Consider the following 21,480-nt stretch of genomic DNA (forward strand, 5'->3'; position numbering starts at 1 on the left):
TTTTCTTTAACTCCAGCATACCATCTCATGAAGGTATGACGACATCAAAAAGAGATTCAGCCTAAACCATCTCCACCAATGGAAATGTTTCCAAGTACACAAATTGGTCATAACATCAACTCTCTAAATAGAAGGCAGCACTTTTCAAAAACTTAAAATATACTGTAGGTCATTACTGTTATCTTGTCCGATTATGTATCTTCAGCTAAGTTGTCTCAAATAGAGGTCCATTTTGTAACCTAATATTATGGAGTGATGAGGAAAATCCCATTGTAAAAATTCTTCACCACTATCTCCATAATCTCTACTTCACTGAGTTTCATCCAAGTGCAAAAATGAAAAATTATAACCTGCCAAGCATCAGTGGCAGAGTGAAATGAAAAAATTGCGAGTTAATAATAGTGATGCCTCAAAAAAATTTCCTGACCAATTTAACATTGCTTCATCCAAGGTCACTTCTAAGAGCTGATTATTTTTAGTAATTTGCAGATGAGACCATTCTACCTTGGCCATGGTTAGTAAAGATCAAGAAAATGCCAGAGAAGGTTTAAGATTCAAGGTTATCTTTCTCAAATAAGATGCAAACCAGTTTCATTTTATTTTCTTAAGACCTAGCTGATAAATAATTTTAAATGAAATGAAACTTAAAGCCTGGGCTATCTTTTATTGGAGCTATAAAGTCATCATAACATAAAGCATGAGGGATAAGGGTAGTGGAAGGACACTGTTTAGTAGGTCCTTAAGTAGCATTTCATGTGGGAAAGAACTCCTCAAGGCATTTTTCTAGTATTTTATTCTGACACTTTAAAAAAATCATCATAGATTGTATTTTATGTAATCTTTGATTATGATGACCAGCTACAACTCATTTTTTAATTTCTAGAAAACTTCCAAATTTACTTTCTTTTGCCCAATTTGAAATTTGAACTTACAAATAGTCCATAAAAATCTTTTTTTATTACACATAAATAATTTAGATAATACAGACAAATATAAAGAGGAAAATAAAATTTTTCCTAATTTTACCACTCATGGATAACTTGTATTGATTGTTTAGTATATACTTTCCAGACCCATAGGTGTATCTCTGTGCACGTGCAAGCGTGTATGTGTGTGCATGTATGTGTGTTCAGAGAGGAGAGGAGGTGAGAACATCGTTGAGATGAGATTGAGGTGAGTAGGATGATAGATATTTTTCAGTAAGTTTACTCTGAAGATATAATCGTATTTTATCTAGCACCTTGCTTCGTACATCTTTCTATGTCAATAATTATTGTCAATATATCTTTTTTTGTTTTTTATTTTTATTTTTATTTTTTTTGAGATAGGGTCTCATTCTGTTGCCCAGGCTGGAGTGCGGTGGTGTGATCTCGGCTCACTGTAACTTCCGCCTCCCAGGTTCAAGTGATTCTCCTGTCTCAGCCTCCTGAGTAGCTGGGATTACAGTTACCCACCACCATACCGTCTAATTTTTGTATTTTTAGTAGACATGGGGTTTAACCATGTTGGCCAGGCTGGTCTCAAACTCCTGACCTCACGTAATCCACCTGCCTTGGCCTCCCAAAGTGCTGGGATTACAGGCATGAGCCACTACCTACAGCCTATGTCTTCATTTTTAATGACTTTGCATTAAAAATGCTGTCTGTGGCATCTGATATTGATAAACATTTAGAATGTCTACTTTTTCACCATATGAACAATTCTGAAATGGCTTTTAATATCTATCTGAATTTAGAATAAATTTTAAAATTAAAAATAAAATTTTAGACATTTGATGTTTATTACAAAATACTTTCTAGAAAGATGTATGTTTACACTTCTATCAGCGGTATTTGAAAGTTCACCTTTATCACACTCTTACAAGTAACTAGGTGGGTAAAATTTGGTATCTCAGCATTTTTATTTATTGACGTTGAATACATTTTGAAATGTTTAGTAGCCATGGCACTTCTTTTGTGAATACCTTGGTTGTATCTTTTTCGTATTTTTTATTAGTATGGGCCACTTTTTCTTATTTCTATGAACTAACTCCTTGTATTTATTAAGGATATTAATAATTTGTCTCATTTATATTTTAGCATTTTCCCCTAAATTGTCCATTTTAATTTTATTTTTATTTCCTCTCAATATCCGTTTATCTTGTCGTTATTTCTGGTTTCTGGCTGTGGAGCTATGCTTACAAAAGCTTTTTCTATATAAAGTTATAAGATTAATTATTTAAATTTTTCTTCAGCTACTTTTTGAAGTTTGATTCTTATGTTTAATTCTGTAAGGAATTTATTCTTATATATGATTTAAGGCAAAAGTTTAATGTTTTATTTCCAATGGCTAGTACCTTTACTGAATAGCACAGCCTTCCTTATTGATTTAAAATGCTTCAGTTGTAAAACATGTTTTCAAACTATGCTCTGAGGAAGTTTAGGTCTTCCATGTTGGGGATGTTCAAGAGCTAGAAACTAAATGAATGGGGTTTTCTTTTTTTTTTTTTTTTGAGATGGAGTCTCGCTCTGCAGCCTAGGCTGGAGTGCAATGGCGGGATCTCGGCTCACTGCAAGCTCCGCCTCCCGGGTTCACCCATTCTCCTGCCTCAGCCTCCCGAGTAGCTGGGACTACAGGCGCCCGCCACCTCGTCCGGCTAGTTTTTTGTATTTTCAGTAGAGATGGGGTTTACTGTGGTCTCGATCTCCTGACCTTGTGATCTGCCCGCCTCGGCCTCCCAAAGTGCTGGGATTACAGGCGTGAGCCACCGCGCCCGGCCATGAATGGGGTTTTCTTCTTACCTTCCTTTCGTTTCCACTGAAATACCTATGACTTTTACTCACTAATTTTTTTTATACATTTCAATACAGTTTCTCCTTATTTTTGTAATCACCCTTATTGGAGTACAATTTGTATATATGCATTAATAGGTATATAGCCCCCTACATTCAAGTAGAGAATATTTCCTTCGCCACAACAATTTTTCTCATGTCCCTGTGCAGTCAATCCTTCTTTATTGCTGAACTCTGGCAGCTATTGACGTGCTTTCTACACAACAGTTTTTAGATTTTACATAAAAGACTACAGCAGATAGTCTTTTATGTCTGGCTTTTTTCACTCAGGATAATGCTTGTGAGATTCATCTATGTTGTTCATGTTCAAGTAGTTTCTTCTTTTTATTGCTGAGTAGTAATCAGTTTTATGGCTATCCTACAACTTGTTTATCCACATGTGGACATTTAGGTATCATACATTTAGCTGAGTTTTTGACTTTTATGAATAAAGCTGTTATGAACATTCTCATACAGGTCCATGCATGGATATAAGTTTTTATTTTCCTAGGGTAAATTAAAAAGAAGTAAGATTGATGAGTTGAAGTAAGTATATGTTTACATGTGTAATTTTATAAAATAAAAAAATGCCAAATTGTTTTATAAATGTCTGAACCATTTTGCATTTCCACTAGCAATGTATGAGAATTCTAGTTGTTCACATGCCTGTCAACACTTAGTATGGCCAGTTTTTAAAATTTTAGCTATTGGATGTAGACTGGGGTTATTTTGTTTTTGTTTTTTGCTTTTTTTTTTTGTTTGTTTGTGTTTGTTTTTTTGAGACAAGAGTCGCGCTCTGTCGCCCAGGCTGGAGTGCAGTGGCACTATCTCGGCTCACTGCAAGCTCCGCCTCCCGGGTTCATGAGGTTCTCCTGCCTCAGCCTGGCCACCATGCCCGGCTAATTTTTTGTATTTTTAGTGGAGATGGGGTTTCACTGTGTTACCCAGGATGATTTCAATCTCCTGACCTTGTGATCCGCCTGCCTCAGCCTCCCAAAGTGCGGGGAATACAGGCATGAACCACCCCACGCGGCCCCTGGGTTTATAGTGGTTTTAACTTGCATTTCCTTAATGACTAATGTCCTTTGTGCTTCCACATAAAGTATAAGAAAAATATGCCCACATCTACAATAAAGCCTGATGAAATTTTAATTTCGATTTTCTTGGTCAATAGAACAATTTGGGGAGAACTGACATTTTAACAATATTGAGTATTTCATAAACCGAAAGACTCAGTTGTTGTATTTTAACTTATTTATGTCAGTTTTAACTTGTGTCAGCAAATTTTTGTCATTTGCAGGGCACAAGACTTGCGTATATTTAACACAATTATTCCTAAACATTTCATATTTTGGTGTCATTTGAAGTGGCACTTAAAAAGTTTTAATTTCTGGCTGGGCGCAGTGGCTCACGCCTGTAATCCTAGCGCTTTGGAAGGCAGAGGTGGATGGATGTCTTTGAGCTCAGGAGTTTGACAGCAGCGTGGGTAACGTGGCAAACACATCTCAAAAAAAAATACAATAACAATTAATTTCTAATTTTTGTTGTTAGTGTATAGAAATATCACTTTTGATTTTTCTGTGTAGACTTTGCATCCTGTGTACCTGGTAAACTTATTTATTAGTTCCAGTATCTTCATGTGGATTCCTCAGCGTTTTCTGCATGGACAATTATGACCATTTTTTTTTTTTCCTGAAAATATATTTTTTTCCTTTGTTTTCAAACTGTATGCCTTTTTTTTTTTTTCTTTTTCTTTTTCCTGCCTTCTTTTACTGGCTTACGTGTCCAGTACAATATTGAATATATAAGTGGCAATAGCAGACATCCTTTTTTGTTTCTTAACTTGGAGAGAAAGCATTCAGTGCTTTCAGTATTTCACCATATAAAGAAGGATGTTAGCTGTAGGCTTTTCAGAGATGCTTTATTAGTCTTCTCAGGTTGCCATAAAAGAATATCACTGACAGGGTGGCTTAAATAATGGCAATTTATTTCCTCATGGGGGTGGGGAGAGAGAGAGAGAGAGCTATGGTGCCTCTTCTTTTCTTTGCTTTTTTTTTTTGAGATGGAGTCTTGCTCTGTTGCCAGGCTAGAGTGCAGTGGCCTGATACCGGCTCACTGCAACCTCCGCCTCCCAGGTTCAAGTGATTTTCCTGCCTCAACCTCCTGAGTAGTTGGGATTACAGGTGCCTGCCACCACGCCCAGCTAATTTTTTTTTTTTTTTTTTTTTTGTATTTTTAGTAGAGACAGGGTTTCACCATGTTGACCAGGATGGTCTCCATCCCCTGACCTCGTAATCCTCCCTCTCGCAAAGTGCTTGGATTACAGGCATGAACCACAGTGCCTGGCTGTCTCTTCCTTTCTTTATAAGGACACTAATCCTGTCAGATTAGGGCCCCACCCTTGCTACCTTATTTTACCTTAATTATGCCCTTAGAGACCCTATCTCCAAATACAGTCAGATTGAGGGTTAGAGATTCAACATATGAATTTTGGGGGGATGCAGTGCAGTCCATAACAGATGCCATGTATAAAATTGAGAAGTTCACTTCTAATTTGCCTAAAATATTTATCATGAATAGGCATCAAATTCTGTGAAATGCTTTTTGACATCTGTTGAGATGATCATATTTTTCTTTCTTTTCTTTTTTAGTTTGTTGTTCTGGGGGATTACATAATATATTTTTTGAATCATAAGTCCATCTTGTATTCACTTAGTCATGTTTTATTATTATGTGTTTTATATATTGGGAAATTAAATTTGCTGAAATAGTGTTAAGGATTTACTTTTCTGTCTGTGATCATAAGAAATATTGATTTGTAGTTTTCCTTTCTTGTAATGTTTTTGGTTTTGAATTAGTATAATGTTGGCTTCATCATATAAGTTGGGAAATGTTCTCCCTCTTGGATTTTCTGAAAAAAGTTTATGTTGAATCAATTTATTTTTGTTTTTTTTTTTTTTTTGCTTAAACGTTTGATAGAATTCCTCAGTGAGGCTATCATGACTTGAAATTTTGTTTTGAGAAGGTTTTTAAACTTAAGTATAACATCTTTTTTTGAGAATGGATATTTGTATTATCTATTTCATGTTGAGTCACATCTTTCAAGGATTTTTTTGTTTCACAAGTTATTGAATATATTGGCATTTGTTGTTCATAATATTTTCTCCTTATGCTTTTGATACATGTATAATCTGAGTGATGTCTTATCTCATACTCCTTATTCTTGATAAATCTGGTTAGAGGGTTACCAATTGTATTCTTTTAAATAACCAGCTTTTGGTTTTATTGATTTTCTTTACTGTTTGTCCATTTTCTATTTAATATATTTCTGCTTTCACCTTTATTATTTTCTTCTTTCTATTTATTTTAGGGTTCATTTTTCTTACCTTTTTTTACCTTTTTTTTTTTTTATTATACTTTAAGTTCTAGGGTACATGTGGATAACGTGCAGGTTTGTTACATATGTATACTTGTGCCATGTTGGCGTACTGCACCCATCAACTCGTCAGCACCCATCAACTCATCATTTACATCAGGTATACCTCCCAATGCAATCCCTCCCCCCTCCCCCCTCCCCATGATAGGCCCCGGTGTATGATGTTCCCCTTCCCGAGTCCAAGTGATCTCATTGTTCAGTTCCCACCTATGAGTGAGAACATGTGGTGGTTGGTTTTCTGTTCTTGCGATAGTTTACTGAGAATGATGGTTTCCAGCTGCATCCATGTCCTTACAAAGGACACAAACTCATCCTTTTTTATGGCTGCATAGTATTCCATGGTGTATATGTGCCACATTATCTTAATCCAGTCTGCCACTGATGGACATTTGGGTTGATACCAAGTCTTTGCTATTGTGAATAGTGCCGCAATAAACATACGTGTGCATGTGTCTTTATAGCAGCATGATTTATAATCCTTTGGGTATATACCCAGTAATGGGATGGCTGGGTCATATGATACTTCTAGTTCTAGATCCTTGAGGAATCGCCATACTGTTTTCCATAATGGTTGAACTAGTTTACAATCCCACCAACAGTGTAAAAGTGTTCCTGTTTCTCCACATCCTCTCCAGCACGTGTTGTTTCCTGACTTTTTAATGATTGCCGTTCTAACTGGTGTGAGATGGTATCTCATTGTGGTTTTGATTTGCATTTCTCTGATGGCCAGTGATGATGAGCATTTTTTCATGTGTCTGTTGGCTGTATGAATGTCCTCTTTTGAGAAATGTCTGTTCATATCCTTTGCCCAATTTTCGATGGGGCTGCTTGTTTTTTTCTTGTGAATTTGTTTGAGTTCTTTGTAGGTTCTGGATATTAGCCCTTTGTCAAATGAGTAGATTGCAAAAATTTTCTCCCATTCTGTAGGTTGCCTGTTCACTCCGATGGTAGTTTCTTTTGCTGTGCAGAAGCTCTTTAGTTTAATTAGATCCCATTTGTCAATTTTGGCGTTTGTTGCCGTTGCTTTTGGTGTTTTAGACATGAAGTCCTTGCCCAAGCCTATGTCCTGAATGGTATTACCTAGGTTTTCTTCTAGGGTTTTTATGGTACTAGGTCTAACATTTAAGTCTCTAATCCATCTTGAATTAATTTTCATATAAGGAGTAAGGAAAGGATCCAGTTTCAGCTTTCTACTTATGGCTAGCCAATGTTCCCAGCACCATTTATTAAATAGGGAATCCTTTCCCCATTTCTTGTTTCTCTGAGGTTTGTCAAAGATCAGATGGCTGTAGATGTGTGGTATTATTTCTGAGGACTCTGTTCTGTTCCATTGGTCTATATCTCTGTTTTGGTACCAGTACCATGCTGTTTTGGTTACTGTAGCCTTGTAGTATAGTTTGAAGTAAGGTAACGTGATGCCTCCAGCTTTGTTCTTTTGACTTAGGATTGTCTTGGCAATGCGGGGTCTTTTTTGGTTCCATGTGAACTTTGAAGCAGTTTTTTCCAATTCTGTGAAGAAACTCATTGGTAGCTTGATGGGGATGGCATTGAATCTATAAATAACCTTGGGCAGTATGGCCATTTTCACAATATTGATTCTTCCTATCCATGAGCATGGTATGTTCTTCCATTTGTTTGTGTCCTCTTTTATTTCACTGAGCAGTGGTTTGTAGTTCTCCTCGAAGAGGTCCTTTACATCCCTTTAAGTTGGATTCCTAGGTATTTCATTCTCTTTGAAGCTATTGTGAATGGAAGTTCTTTCATGATTTGGCTCTCTGTTTGTCTGTTACTGGTGTATAAGAATGCTTGTGATTTTTGCACATTAATTTTGTATCCTGAGACTTTGCTGAAGTTTCTTATCAGCTTAAGGAGATTTTGGGCTGAGACAATGGGGTTTTCTAAATATACAATCATGTCATCTGCAAACAGGGACAATTTGACGACTTCTTTTCCTAACTGAATACCCTTAATTTCTTTCTCTTGCCTGATTGCCCTAGCCAGAACTTCCAACACTATGTTGAATAGGAGTGGTGAGAGAGGGCATCCCTGTCTTGTGCCAGTTTTCAAAGGGAATTTTTCCAGTTTTTGCCCATTCAGTGTGATATTGGCTGTGGGTTTGTCATAAATAGCTCTTATTATTTTGAGATACGTTGCATCAATACCAAATTTATTGAGTGTTTTTAGCATGAAGGGCTGTTGAATTTTGTCAAGGCCTTTTCTGCATCTATTGAGATAATCATGTGGTTTTTGTCTTTGGTTCTGTTTATATGCTGGATTGCGTTTATTGATTTGCACATGTTGAACCAGCCTTGCATCCCAGGGATGAAGCCCACTTGATCATGGTGGATAAGCTTTTTGATGTGCTGCTGGATCTGGTTTGCCAGTATTTTATTTAGGATTTTTGCATCGATGTTCATCAGGGATATTGGTCTAAAATTCTCTTTTTTTGTTGTGTCTCTGCCAGGCTTTAGTATCAGGATGATGTTGGCCTCATAAAATGAGTTAGGGAGGATTCCCTCTTTTTCTATTGATTGGAAGAGTTTCAGAAGGAATGGTACCAGCTCCTCCTTGTACCTCTGGTAGAATTCAGCTGTGAATCCATCTGGTCCTGGACTTTTTTTGGTTGGTAGGCTATTAATTATTGCCTCAATTTCAGAGCCTGCTATTGGTCTATTCAGGAATTCAGCTTCTTCCTGGTTTAGTCTTGGGAGAGTGTAAGTGTTCAGGAAATTAACTATTTCTTCTAGATTTTCTAGTTTATTTGCGTAGAGGTGTTATAGTATTCTCGGATGGTAGTTTGTATTTCTGTGGGGTCGGTGGTGATATCCCCTTTATCATTTTTTATTGCGTCTATTTGATTCATCTCTCTTTTCTTCTTTATTAGTCTTGCTAGTGGTCTAACAATTTTGTTGATCTTTTCAAAAAACCAACTGCTGGATTCTTTGAATTTTTGGAGGTTTTTTTGTGTCTCTATCTCCTTCAGTTCTGCTCTGATCTTAGTTATTTCTTGCCTTCTGCTAGCTTTTGAATGTGTTTGTTCTTGCTTCTCTAGTTCTTTTAATTGTGATGTTAGAATGTCAATTTTAGATCTTTCCAGCTTTCTCTTGTGGACATTTAGTGCTATAAATTTCCCTCTACACACTGCTTTCAATGTGTCCCAGAGATTCTGGTATGTTGTATCTTTGTTCTCATTGGTTTCAAAGAACATCTTTATTCCTGCCTTCATTTCGTTATGTACCCAGTAGTCATTCAGGAGCAGGTTATTCAGTTTCCATGTAGTTGAGCGGTTTCGATTGAGTTTCTTAGTCCTGAGTTCTAGTTTGATTGCACTGTGGTCTGAGAGACAGTTTGTTATAATTTCTGTTCTTGTACATTTGCTGAGGAGTGCTTTACTTCCAATTATGTGGTCAATTTTGGAATAAGTGTGATGTGGTGCTCAGTGGAATGTATATTCTGTTGATTTGGGGTGGAGAGTTCTGTAGATGTCTATTAGGTCTGCTTGCTGCAGAGATGAGTTCAATTCCTGGATATCCTTGTTCACTTTCTGTCTCGTTAATCTGTCTAATGTTGACAGTGGGGTGTTGAAGTCTCCCATTATTATTGTATGGGAGTCTAAGTCTCTTTGTAAGTCTCTAAGGACTTGCTTTATGAATCTGGGTGCTCCTGTATTGCGTGCATATATATTTAGGATAGTTAGCTCTTCCTGTTGAATTGATCCCTTTACCATTATGTAATGGCCTTCTTTGTCTCTTTTGATCTTTGATGGTTTAAAGTCTGTTTTATCAGAGACTAGTATTGCAACCCCTGCTTTTTTTTGTTCTCCATTTGCTTGGTAGATCTTCCTCCCTCCCTTTATTTTGAGTCTATGTATGTCTCTGCATGTGAGATGGGTCTCCTGAATACAGCAAACTGATGGGTCTTGACTCTTTATCCAGTTTGCTAGTCTGTGTCTTTTAATTGGAGCATTTAGTCCATTTACATGTAAGGTTAATATTGTTATGTGTGATCTTGATCCCGCCATTATGATATTAACTGGTTATTTTGCTCGTTAGTTGATGCAGTTTCTTCCTAGCCTCGATGGTGTTTACATTTTGGCATGTTTTTGCAATGGCTGGTACTGGTTGTTCCATTCCATGTTTAGTGCTTCCTTCAGTGTCTCTTGTAAGGCAGGCCTGGTGGTGACAAAATCTCTAAGCATTTGCTTATCTGTAAAGGATTTTATTTCTCCTTCACTTATGAAACTTAGTTTGGCTGGATATGAAATTCTGAGTTTAAAATTCTTTTCTTTAAGAATGTTGAATATTGGCCCGCACTCTCTTCTGGCTTGTAGAGTTTCTGCCGAGAGATCTGCTGTTAGTCTGATTGGCTTCCCTTTGTGGGTAACCCGACCTTTCTCTCTGGCTGCCCTTAACATTTTTTCCTTCATTTCAACTTTGGTGAATCTGGCAATTATGTGTCTTGGAGTTGCTCTTCTCGAGGAGTATCTTTGTGGCGTTCTCTGTATTTCCTGAATTTGAATGTTGGCCTGCCCTATAGGTTGGGGAAGTTCTCCTGGATGATATTCTGAAGAGTGTTTTCCAACTTGGTTCCATTTTCCCCCTCACTTTCAGGCACCCCAATCAGACGTAGATTTGGTCTTTTTACATAATCCCATACTTCTTGCAGGCTTTGTTCATTTCTTTTTCTTCTTTTTTCTTTAGGTTTCTCTTCTCGCTTCATTTCATTCATTTGATCCTCAATCGCTGATACTCTTTCTTACAGTTGATCGAGTTGTGCATTTGTCATGTATTTCTCGTGTCATCGTTTTCATCTCTGCCCATTCGTTTATGGCCTTCTCTGCATTAATTATTCTAGTTATCAATTCTTCCACTCTTTTCTCAAGATTTTTAGTTTCTTTGCGCTGGGTACGTAATTCCTCCTTTAGCTCTGAGAAGTCTGATGGGCTGTAGCCTTCTTCTCTCATCTCGTCAAAGTCATTCTCCGTCCAGCTTTGATCCATTGCTGGCCATGAGCTGCGTTCCTTTGCAGGAGGCGATGCACTCTTATTTTTTGAATTTCCAGCTTTTCTGCCCTGCTTTTTTCCCCATCTTTGTGGTTTTATCTGCCTCTGGTCTTTGATGATGGTGAGGTACTGATGGGGTTTTGGTGTGGGTGTCCTTTCTGTTTGTTAGTTTTCCTTCTAACAGTCAGGACCCTCAGCTGTAGGTCTGTTGGAGATTGCTTGAGGTCCACTCCAGACCCTGTGTTTGCCTGGGTATCAGCAGCAGAGGCTGCAGAAGATAGAATATTGCTGAACAGCGAGTGTACCTGTCTGATTCTTGCTTTGGAAGCTTCCGCTCAGGGGTGTACTCCACCCTGTGAGGTGTGGGGTGTCGTTCTGCCCCTAGTGGAGGATGTCTCCCAGTTAGGCTACTCAGGGTTCAGGGACCCACTTGAGCAGGCAGTCTGTCTGTTCTCAGATCTCAACCTCCATGTTGGGAGATCCACTGCTCTCTTCAAAGCTGTCAGAGTTGTTTGCGTCTTCAGAGGTTTCAGCTGCTTTTTGTTGTTGTTGTTGTTGTTTAGCTGTGCCCTGTCCCCAGAGGTGGAGTCTGCAGAGACAGGCAGGACTCCTTGAGCTGCTGTGAGCTCCACCCAGTTCAAGCTTCTCAGCCACTTTGTTTATCTACTTAAGCCTCAGCAATGGTGGGCGCCCCTCCCCCAGCCTTGCTGTTGCCTTGCAGGGAGATCGCAGAGTGCTGTGCTAGCAATGAGGGAGGCTCTATGGGCGTGGGACCCTCCTGGCCAGGTGTGGGATATAGTCTCCTGGTGTGCCCATTTGCTAAGATCCTTGGTAGAGCAGTATTGGGGTGGGAGTTACCCGATTTTCAGGTGCTTTGTGTCTCAGTTCCCCTGGCTAGGAAAAGGGATTCCCTTCCCCCTTGCGCTTCCCAGGTGAGGCTGTGCCTCGCCCTGCTTCAGCTCTTGCTGGTCAGGCTGCAGCAGCTGACCAGCACTGATTGTCAGGCACTCCCTAGTGAGATAAACCCAGTACCTCAGTCGAAAATGCAGAAATCACCTGTCTTCTGTGTCGCTCAGGCTGGAAGTTGGAGACTGGAGCTGTTCCTATTCGGCCATCTTGCTCCGCCCTGTTTAACTTTCTTAAGATGGAAGCTTAAGCGAGATGATTTAAGAGTTTTTTTTTTCTTTTTCTAACGTGAACATTTAAGCCTATTTACTTCTAAGCACTGACTTAATTGGTTTCCAAAAATTATGACATGATGTGTGTTCATTTTCTTCAATCAAAATGTTTTCTAATTTCTGTTAGAATTCTGTTTATCCATGTGTCATTTGAAAGACTATTGGGATTCTAATATTTGGGATTTTCCATATATATTTATGTTACTGATTTATAATTCTGTTATTGTGTGAAAACATACTTTATATAATTTTAATCTTTTAAATTTGTTAAGAGTTTTTTATGACCCAGAATGCAATCCATCTTTGTGATTGTTCCACATGCACTTTATAAATATGGAATGTGCAACAAATGTTAGTTAGATCAAGTCAGTTAATAGTATTAAGTCTTCTGAATATGTACTGATTTTTTTTCTCTACTTGTTGTATCAGTTGCTGAGAAAGACATGTTGAAGTCTCTAATTTATGTATTTTCTAGTTCTCTTTAATATAAGCTTTTATTTCATGTATTTTAAATATGTTTATTAAATGCATGAACTTTTAGGACTATTATGTCCTCCTGATGAATTGACCCCTTTATCATTATGTAACTGCCTTCTTTGTATTAATATTACTCATTGCTCTCAGAACTTCTTTTCTGATATTAATATAGAAATTCCAGCTTGCTTTTGGTTAGTGTTTGCATATTATCTTTCAGCCTGTACTTTTAATCTTTTTTTTTCGTATTTCAAGTAGTTTTTCTGGTTAGATGGTAGTTTTTTTTTTTTTTTTTTTTAATTCAATTTGACAAGCTCTACCTTCTAATTAGAGTATTTAGACCATTTATTTTCCATGTAATTATTTCTATGTGTAGGTTTAAATCTATCTTGGTGGTTTTTTTTCTATTTCTCTTGTCTGTTCTTGTTACTGTCACCCTATTTTTTCTCTTTTAGATAAAATGGACATGTTTTATGATATTTTGTTTTCACTCTTGTCTCAGCATATGCGCCTTTTTGTTTGTTTAGTGTTTACTCCAAAGTTGACAACATGATGTTTAACTTTTCAGAGTTTACCACCAAATAATGTTATTCCACTTCATGTAAAAGTGTAAGAATCTTATGATATAGTATGCTTCTATTTTTCCTCCTCTTCTCTGTTTTTTTACTTTTATAGTTTACTAAACCCTACAATAATGAACCATCATTTTTGCCTTAAACAATTATTATTAAAGCATTTAAACTGAGAATCTTTATATGCTTAATCATACATTTGCCATTTTTATAACTTTATTGTTTTGTATAGATGCAAATTTCTAATTATATAATTTTACATCTACCTTAAGAACTTGCTTTATCGTTTCTTATGTAATAGCAATAATTTTTTTAGTTTTTGTCTGAAAAATGTATTTAATTATTAAAAGATTTTTTTTGGGCTTAGATTAGTAAATTGGTGATTTCACTGTTTTGTTTTAGTACTTTAAAGTATGCTCCATTGTCTTTGACAGTTTCTGATGAAAAGTTGGCTGTAATTCTCATCTTTGTTCTCTTGTAGATGATATGTCTATTTTTCTCCAGCTGCACTCACTAAAGCATGACTCTCTGGGGTCTCTTCTGAATGTCCCCACTGTTCCTGGATGTTTCTTCATTCTAAATGGTGGAAATCTGTCTTTTGAACTATTGTGAACTCTGAAAATTGTTTGCTCTACAGTTTTCCAGTGATTCTTTTCCTGGTCTTAAGTGATTTCTACTCACACGTGGGCAGATCAATTGTGAGTTAATATCTGGAATGGATCTCCATGCAGATCTTTAGAGATCTATATTTTGATAGCCTTAGTATCCTCAGTATTGTTTCCCACAAATTTTAGCTGCCTTGGCCTCCCAAAACTGCACTCTGTCTCCCCAACTCAGTGAGATAGCAAAGCTCTGTATGGCTTCCTTCTTTCTCTGCTACTTCTTGGAGACTGCATGGGGATTCATTTTCTCGTTTCCCATCTCTCAGAGTCATAGTTCAGCGTTCTTGTTATGCATTGCCTGGAAACAGTGTTTTTATATAGTTATTCTGGTTTTCTTAATAAGATGGGCACATAAAGCCTGGTATCTGTTACTTCAATTTGATTTAAGTGGAAACCTATAGTTTCTTTTGAACAAAGATGACCAGTGCCAGCAAATAAGCTTGAATTTTTTTTTTTTTTTTTTTTTTAATGGGAGATGGAGTCTCTCCCTGTCCACCAGGCTGGAGTCCAGTGGCACAATCTTGGCTCACTGCAACCTCCGCCTCCCGGGTTCAAGCGATTCTCCTGCTTCAGCCTCCTTAGTAGCTGGGTTTACAGGCGTGTGCCACCACACCTGGCTAACTTTTGTATTTTTGGTAGAGACAGGGTTTCTCCATGTTGGTCTGGCTGGTCTCGAACTCCTGACCTCATGATCCACCTGCCTCAGCCTCCTGAAGTGCTGGGATTACACTTCCGTGGGTGTAGCATGAGCCACCACACCCGACCATAAGCTTGAATTTCAGTGATATGCTGATATTGTATATATCTCCATCTGGATAATTTATTCTAAGTATCTACTTCTCTTGTTGATTTGTTTTTCACCAGTACCATACCAATGTAATTATTTCATCTATTTTGAATGAATATCAACATTTAAATTATAGTTCATAATTATATAACTGACATCTTTCTAATTTCATGTAAATTTTAAATATCCTTAGAGTGTATCTGTTTGTTTCCAAAGATTGGTAAGATCCACTGGACTCTCAAATTAAATTGCTTTTGGAATTACAAAATCCTTTGCAGAGGTAAGGTGAAAGAGGAATTTCATATTGTCAATATTGTTGCTTTCTGTGAGCTCTTGCTTTTACTGAAAAAATTCGGTTTAGAGATCTTTTCGTCATCTATGCTTGCTGAATGTTTTTCCATTGTGTTGTTCCAGATTTGAAATTCATCTTCATTTACAAAATCTACCCATAAAAGACATAAAAAATTACACCTTATTATAAATATCTGGATTTGGAGAGACAGCACTTCAGTGTAGTACTAACAAATAATTTCACATGAAATATGAGGCATCTCTGTTTTTGAAAGTCCTTTTGTTACTCTAATACCGGATTTTAATTCTGCCACTTCTTTCAGCATCATGTCCTGCCTTTGTTTAATTCAGTATTGCTGCTGTCTTTTTTTTCTCTCTCTCTTCCCCTTGTCAGCCCTCTTCTCTGTACCCACCTATCCTTACATTTTTGATCATTTATGATGCAAAGCAGATTAGCTATCCTTATTTATATACTGGAGCCTAACATAGCAGGCTCTTTGATCCTACTTTCACCCCAAGTGAATTATCAATGTTGTTTTTTCTAAATTAATTCCCTCTGTAAGAATGATTCTGTTGCTCACTGTTAAGATAATGAATTTTCCACCCCACTACCTTTGTAAAAATGATGCTCCATATTTTGTCTTTTAATTTTATATTTTAATGTTTTAAAATTATAAATGCATATTGTTCCTATCTTTAATGGCTATGGGTAGCACTTCAAATGCTGCTTGCTGCCTTAAACAGTTTGGGGCAAGAGCAACAACAAAGTCTCTGTGTTTATGTGTCATAAGAAAAAATGTTTATATAAAGAGCCATATGGTAAAATATCTATAGTAGAAAACCAGTTGCTATATAAAATTCCCAATTCAAGACATAAAATATGAAATACTTATATTCAGTTATTTCCATGAATCTAATCAAGGATTATGTATATTTTTATTTGTTTAACTATCAAGAGAGTTGACTAATTACTAGACAGTTATTAAGTAGTCTTTTCTATAAGGAAATGAAAATATCTGTACACATGAATAGATGAAGTTATATATTGTAGATCCTGTTTCACATTTGGGTTCTTTTTTCAGAGGAGTATATTTGCTTTTATGTTATTTATTCTTTCTTCAAAATTTTGTAAATGTTTTTGTATTTTTCTTTGATCTAATGTATGATGTTTTATTATCAACCTCTGGAGAGTATAACTAAAGACAATTTGGAAAATAACAGTACTGCTTTTTACTCAGTAAAACTCTTTCATCATTGATTTTTGCTGCCCCAAGAATTACTTTTGTGTCACCATTAGTAAATTATTACACTGGGTACCCGAGGCTTGCTAAAAGAAATACTGGCTTGCTACCTATTTCCAATGTGATAATACCTAGTTGAGGTCATAGAATATTCATCAGTGAAATTACTTATAAAGAATGTTTACAAATGAGTTCAAATTTAATACTCTAAATATATTTCAGAAATGAAACAAAGATTCTGAGAGAGCAATTATAGTGAAACAATATTATCAGGAAGGAATCAGTAGGTGAGTTTGGAGCAAGTTCTAAAAGAGAGAAAAATAATATTTCAGAAAAGGCATTCAGGTGGGGAGATGCATGTATATAGGAGGATATGAACACAGTATAAACACAGGATAGCCCTTTTCTATTGGGCTCATACTTAACTATTCTTTTAAGACTTGTAACTGTTAAACCCCTAGGTTTGGAATTAACAAAATCTTGCTTTAAATTCTCTTTTGCCATGCACTGGCTATGTGGCCTTGAACAGTCTCCATTTCTCATTTTTAAAAATGGGGCAAAATCCTCTTCCTTGTGGATAAAATGAAATGGTGTCTTGAAAAGTCTTTAACATGGAGTTGGGCAAATAGTAACTGCTAGTTAATTACATTATAAGTTTCAGTATGCGTTTTCATTATAAACTACTTAGCACATTTTACAGGGCTTATTTGTCACTCTTGCTAGGCTACAAAACATTGAAGGGACAGCTTTTTATATATCAGGTATTATATTAATATTATAGATGTGTGACCAATTTTCATAGAACAAATATTTGGCTAAACTAGAGAATCTTTTTGGAAAAGTGGTTGAAATCAGAGAAGTGACAATTGGGAAAAAAAACTCTTGAAGGCTGAGTAAAGTTTAGATAGCACATAATTGGATTGAATCATGGAATTACGTTTGGCAACGTTATTGACAACAGTGATTCAAGGTTATCTCAGGACAGTTTGGACATTTTCTCAATACAGTGCCTAGAAAAAGGAAAGAACCCTTTAGATGAGTGATAATAGCAGTCTTAGATAACAATAGAAATTAAGCATAGGCAAAAGGGAAAAGAAAAGAAAGAAGTTGTAGATTAAGAGGAAAGAGCAAAAGCAGTAACAAAATATGAATAGAGAAAAAATGGCAGGTTGACCCAAATTCTTGGCTTCTTTTGCTACCAGAATGCCATAAAGTATTTATTGTTGATTTTCATACTATCGTACAACTACATTGGCAAACGAAAACTTGTTTTATATTTCACGGTCTTCATACTGCCTCCCTTTGTTTTCTCTTAATGGAGTTGTAAATGTTGTGTTCCCAGAGCAAGCACTTCTAAAATAATAGTAGCACGTTTTTTCCTCATTGCACCTTTTAAGTATTCTGACAGCAATTTTATTTGTTAATGACATTAGTCATTATATCTTTAAAATCTTCTTTGTTCAGGTATCAGTTATGCATCTCCTCATTTGACCCACTGCTATATATTTGAAAGTAAGTACTGTCTACTTAATGAAACCTTTCTTTTTCCCTCCCGCCTTGGGGGAGTAAGAAGTTTACTACTTTGACGTCAGTACACACAGTAACTCACCTTCTATTTGTAGACATTCCACTTCTGCCTGATAATTCTACTTTACTAACCTAGAGTTGGATTTGGAAGAGCTCACAGGGTCTTTAGAAATTGACTGGGCTTGGCAATTCATTTCTTACAGTTGCCCTAGGAAAATCAGCTTATTTAACATGTATCTTGGTATTCATTTGAATGAATTTGAAAGGCTGTCTATGAAATTATTCATTTAACAAAGATGATAAAAATTCATCTGTATACTCTTGTCTAATACAAGTGGTTCATTTTTATATTCCTTTTGCTTAAAATCATAAGTTAGTTGTGAAACAACTCTGATATATAGTATTGTTTTTACTAAATTTTTATTAATTTTTCACTTAAAAGAAAATTATGAATGACATGTTTTTATGCTAAATGATAAAAAATTCACACAAGTCATTTCTGTAAATGTTGTTATATATATAAAGAATAGTGATTTCGAAATTTGAAAAAAGAATTTTGGAAAAAAATCAAATGAATTTCAAAGTCTAATATTTGACAGTATTATAATTTAAATTATTCTTTAGGTTTTTAAAACATATTTTAAAATGTAATATTAGCTAGGAATAAATTGTGAAAAGCTCACTTGCTATAATTACTTTTAATATTAATTTTTAAATGAATTAGATGTTCATATAGTAAAACATATGCTTACAATGTAGGTTGTGATGTGAAGATTATTTTTTATTTTATTTTCTATAAGAAAAAATGAACACAGCTTTATATTCTCATTAAGATTTATATTTATAGGGGTTTTGGGGGTTGCTGTTTGCATTTTGTCTATAGTTTATTAAATGTTATAGAAGTAACTGCTTGTCTGTGCCACTGGATCATTCTTTTGCCAAAATAAAGCATTATGTATTTTCATCTTTAATTGGAGTGCTTTCAGAACAAGTATCTTAGCAGTTCCTTTTCATATCCTTGGAATTATATTTGCTTATTAGATTTAATTGAAAATAGTGTTGGTACAAATATTAGAATACTTTTCTGGTAAGGTAGTCTAAAATGGCAAGTGTTTCTGGTTTTACTTTTGGTATTCTTTCTCTTTCTTAATCACTTTTAAAATAATTTTATCTTAAGAAAATCTAGATGAGGTAGTTAGCTAATGAATAGCTGATTCTGTATTTGGTTCATTTTGAGAAGTTTTAAATTCAAAGTGAACTTTTAAAATGTACTTTTTCTTTTTTGGAGAGAAGAGATTTGAGTTGTTATAAGACCAAAGTGACACCCAAGTGATATGTGGCACTAAGTTAAATGAAAGCTTGTGATTACTCCTACATTGATGATACAAGGAATTATTCTGTTAACCTTCTCATGTCCCTATACGTGTTTCTTTCAGAAATCTCTAGTATATTGTTTCTGTCACTCACTGATTTCCTCCTGAAAACAGAATGTCATTTTAAAATGTAATTTTAAATGACAGAATGTCATTTTTTAAAATTAAGTAAAGTATTTACATATCATTTTATATACAAGTCCCAATCTCAAATGCCTGTAGAGGCAATATAGGTGAAATAGATGACTGAAGTGTAGAGGTGATCAGTGGTAATTAACAGATGGTATCCATGCTGGTAAGAAAGTAAAAAGTTGCGCAGACTCGAGGAAACTGGAGAATATATGCTCTGTTTAAGAGGAATAATCACTAACCAGCTGTAGTCAGTTTTTACTGTTTGAGAATGATGGCCCAAGATCTTCCTGTTATCTAGGGAAGCTACAAATTGGGATGTATGTGCCTGTGTGTATGTAATTTCCTGATTTTGAAAGTTTGGCAAATTTTTAAAAAATACTGTCTGGACCACCATTGGCCATCAGCTACATATAAGCAAATTGCTTTAGGATCTATCATTTAATGATTTGTCTTTAATACTTTCTGTTTAATACTTTCTGTCCAGTAATGGGAGGCTTAGGGATAGTTTTTTATATAAAATAATTTTAAATACTTTTTGATTCCCAACTTTTTAAACTCATCTTTTAGCTGATTAATGCCATTGCTTCCTAACTGATCTCTTTGCTTGTAGTGTTTCCAAGTCCATTATCACATTTCAGATAGAGGAATGATCTTACTATAAAGTAAATCACAGCCCTGCTTCACATCTTTTAAAGATTCTTCATTAACCTCAGAATAAAATTTAATCACCTTAACATGACCTGTAAGACCCTTATTATCTGGCCTATCTAACTTCATCTCTTGCCATTCCTCTTTATATTCCGTGTTTTAGCCAGATTTAATTCCTTCAATAGTTAGTTAGGTTTTCTCTTGTTTATAAGCCTCTTTCCCTACCCATTCAACTTAAACCATTAAAAAGTTTACATATATTCTCATTGTATTGAGCACATGGTTATCTCAGTTGCCCTTTCAAAGACCGTAAGCCTGGTAACCTTTTGAGAAAGCAGAAGTAGTTGCACTCACATGATAAGTCTCTTTGTATTCTGCATTTTTTTTAAAGGCAAAAGCTCAATGATTGGAATTATTCAGAGTAGAAAAATCTCTGATGACATTATAAAAATTTATTATAATATCTCTGAGTTAACAAGGTATCCCTCTGTATTTATTTATCTCTCTTTCTCTGTCTCCATCACCTACCACCTGCAAGACAAACACATTCAACATATAAAATATATTAATGAGAGTTTTATTAGAAGCAATAATAATGGTTCAAACCAATATTTGGTAAGTGTGCTCAGTATACAGATTTTATATTCTTAAACATAGGGATAACATTGTCAAAGGAGATAATTTTCTCAGAGGTCTTTGAAACACAAGATAATTTGAAAGCTTCAGTATTACGATTAATATTAGCCCTCAGCAAAGTTTTTGAAATAAGTGAATGAATGAAGGTGCTCTTTTTTTTGAGACAGGGTTTCACTCTTTTTGCCCAGGCTGGAGTGCAATGGTGTGATCTCGGCTCACTGCAATCTCCGCCACCCAGGTTCAAGTGATTCTATTGCCTCAGCATCCTGAATAGCTGGAATTATTAAATGCATGCGCCACTATACCTAGCTAATTTTGTATTTTTAGTAGAGACAGGGTTTCTCCATGTTGGTCAGGCTGGTCTCGAACTCCCAACCTCAGGTGATACGCCTGACTCGGCCTCTCAAAGTGCTGGGATTACAGATGTGAGCCACTATACCTGGCCAGAGTTTTTTTTTTTTAATGCTCCCTGTTTTTCATTGATTACCCTTCTCTTACCCTTCTGTTTTCAATATCTCTTTCAAAATGCCTTGTACTAACCAGAATTAAAAGCAAAAATCATATGGTCATCTCAGTAGATCAGAAAAAGCATTCAGTAAACTCCAGCATCCTTTCATGATAAAAACCCTTAACAAACTATGCATCAAAAGGAATATACTTCAAAATAAGGAGAGCCACCTATGACGAATCCACAGCCAACATCATACTGAA

The 21,480-nt window shown here is 35.8% G+C and overlaps 1 protein-coding gene across 3 annotated transcripts in view; it reads left to right on the forward strand.

Annotated features, from left to right (window-relative positions):
* Positions 1-21,480, forward strand: part of NAALADL2 (N-acetylated alpha-linked acidic dipeptidase like 2) — a 1,467,871-nt gene that overhangs the window by 70,189 nt on the left and 1,376,202 nt on the right. Inside the window, exon 1 of one of the 3 annotated variants that reach the window (XM_065540194.2) lies at positions 17,914-17,965. The exons of the other annotated variants lie outside the window; for them this stretch is intronic. The gene's annotated coding sequence lies outside the window, so the exon portion shown is untranslated. Of the gene's footprint in view, positions 1-17,913; positions 17,966-21,480 lie in introns of those variants that run through there. 3 annotated transcript variants of the gene reach the window in all.

The sequence above is a fragment of the Macaca fascicularis genome, chromosome 2 (genome assembly GCF_037993035.2).
Source record: "Macaca fascicularis isolate 582-1 chromosome 2, T2T-MFA8v1.1".
Lineage (NCBI taxonomy): Eukaryota > Metazoa > Chordata > Mammalia > Primates > Cercopithecidae > Macaca > Macaca fascicularis.